This window comes from Mus caroli, chromosome 7 (genome assembly GCF_900094665.2).
Source record: "Mus caroli chromosome 7, CAROLI_EIJ_v1.1, whole genome shotgun sequence".
Taxonomy (NCBI): Eukaryota; Metazoa; Chordata; class Mammalia; order Rodentia; family Muridae; genus Mus; species Mus caroli.
In genome coordinates, this window is record NC_034576.1 from 86,315,812 (window position 1) to 86,318,493 (window position 2,682).

A 2,682-nucleotide genomic window follows, 5' to 3' on the forward strand; every position below is an offset into this window, starting at 1 on the left:
AAACATTGTTCTCTCTCTCTCTCTCTCTCTCTCTCTCTCTCTCTCTCTCTCTCTCTCTCTCTCTCTGTGTGTGTGTGTGTGTGTGTGTGTGTGTGTGTGTGTGTATGAGAGAGAGAGAGAGAGACTGAAGCTCTTATTCCACACCTAGACTCCAAACTACTTAAGGCAAGAACACATTTAATGATTTGCCCACCAGTGCCTTGTACTTCATAAATATCTGTCACTCAGGTCAAACAACTGCCTCTGTACAGAACAGGTAACTTTCTTTCAAAAGTTGTTCTTAGCTAGGAATGGTGGTACACATGGGTAATCCCTACACTTGGAAGGTCCTGAGACAGAAATACGAGTCATTCATAAAGACGATCCCAAGTGCTACCTGTTAACTATTCAGTAAACAGCCAAGAGATCTATGAAGTAAGGACTAAGTACTTTGTAGTATATTCAGGCAGGAATTCATACTGGAATTGTGTTTTATTTTGTTTTTCTACAACATCTAAAGTGGGATTTATTTGGTGGACTGGAATAAGTTCTCAGAACATTTGCTGTAACTCAGGTAGAAATAGGCAAGTATTCACATTAGTCTGTAGTCCAAAAAGGTATTTTGGCTAAAATAGGCCAACTCTCACATCTGCAGTGGCTTAGAGTGGTCAGTGTTGTGTTTCTGCAGCTTCTTCAGGCTGAGGTACAGTGCTGAATGCTAGAGAGGGTTAGGCAAATTCATTTCTCTTTTGCTCAACAATGCCTCATCTCCACTATGTAAAACCTGGTCTCCAGTCCCACTATCCAATATCTGCCTTATGTCTTACTTCAAGGCTATTATACAAAGGTATTACATTATAAAAGGCCTCCAGATCACTCTGTTCAAATGTTACAGATGGTTTCCATGATGATCCAGGAGCAAGGGATCTTCCTCCAACGATTCTCAGGTGGATAAATTTGGTTTTCCAAGTATTTTCCACAAAAGATCTACGGATAAGTAAAAAAAAATGTTAAAATACACCCAAATGAGAATTTCCTCAGTGGGCAGTCCCTGCAACGCCAACCATAAGTGATCTATGAGGAGAAGACGCACATTTTAGTCCTTGAGAATCAAGGTTGGTACTGGGAAAAAGAAATTCCTCTTTCACTAATGACAGTAAGTGAGGGCTCACAATTTCTGCTCCATGGTAGTCTGTCAATGTTTTGTTCTGAGGCGTTAAAATAAAACCTAAGCTGGACATCATGCTAGAAGTGCTGTGGTCCCCATTCATCCTGAGATGGTCCCAGAAAAGGATTCTGAGAATTAAGAAGTTCAAAAAAACCAGTGACAGAATTCTTCTCCTAAGCGACAAAAATCAACATTTTCAGCTTCATTATCATTATCGTGCTTTGCCTGCTGCTCAGAGAGCTTCGAGTCCTCCAGCTTTGTAACTGGCTCTGCTGTCTCCTCTGTTTTTTGGTGACTGTTCTTCCAAGTAACCTTTTACATACTGAATAAAATTGTGTTTTTCAGTAGTTGGAGATACAGCCACCCCTTGTGTTGCCAAATACTTAAATATGACTCCTCAGTGGACTTTTTTGCACCTCAGAAGTTCTTCTACATTTTGGCTATACACTCATATTGCACGAATAGCATCTTGGCTGTTGGTGACAGCGTCACACAGGGTCATGATCTTGTCCTTGTTCTGCAGGCTGAGTAGGTTTCGGCAGTCCTAAGTGGCTGAGTCCCGACATCCTGCCCCTGGGGAAGGGGGCAGAGGACGATGCCACCACTGATGTTGCTCTCACGGTCCACAGGCCAGCTGGCACCTCTGGAATTGTGTTTTTGTGTGTTGGTGGTGTCTGCATATGTGTACATATGTGTATATAGGTAAGCTCACCTATGTATGCTTGCACAGTGGAGGCCAGAGGTTGATGTTCAGTGTCTTCTTCAATAACCTTCCACCTTGTGTTTGGAGACAGGGACTTGGAGCTCACCATCTTAGCTAGATTGACTGGCCACTAGCCCCCTAGGATCCCTGTCTCGTTCCTCTCCCTGCAGCACTGGACTACAGATAACGACGATGATGAAAATGACAACGACGACGACGACGACTGGTCTTTATGTGAGCTTCCAATATTCAAATGCGAGTCCTCACATTTGTACAATGAGCACTTAACCCATCCCACTGAGCCATCTTCCCAGCCTCTTAATTATATTTTAATTGCATCTCAATTAAATTCTTGTGGACAAAAATGAGAAAATATTAAGGAAAAAGGTTACAAAATCATTTGTAAAACAAGTCGCTAAGTATGATGTTTCAGACCATCAGAAATATTTCTTTGCTTAGCTTCACCTTTGAAATTATCTCTTAAAACACTGAAGGTGGGACTGGAAAGGTGGCTCCACAGTTAAGCATGGCTCTTGCTCTTACAGAGGACCTGGGTTCAGCTCCCAGCGCCCACCTTAGGCAGCTCACAGCTACCTGGTATTCCAGTGCCAGAGGATCCAGGGTCCTCTTCTGGCTTCCTCAGAAACCTGCATACACATGATGCACATAAACACATGCAGGCACACATGTGCATGAATAAACTTTCACATGTATGCAAAAATCTTTAAAACAGTCACAAGACAAGACAGAAAGGCAGAGAAATTTAAGGGGCCATGGGAAGGGAAAGAGGCCTGCAGCCCAGTCACCTAGCTGATGTGTCCTGTTGAATGAG

General features: G+C 42.9%; 1 pseudogene; it reads right to left on the bottom strand.

Moving 5' to 3' along the window:
- Positions 1 to 510: 510 nt before the first annotated feature.
- On the bottom strand, positions 511 to 1,713 carry LOC110297194 (annotated as a pseudogene).
- Between the last annotated feature and the right edge of the window lie 969 nt (positions 1,714 to 2,682).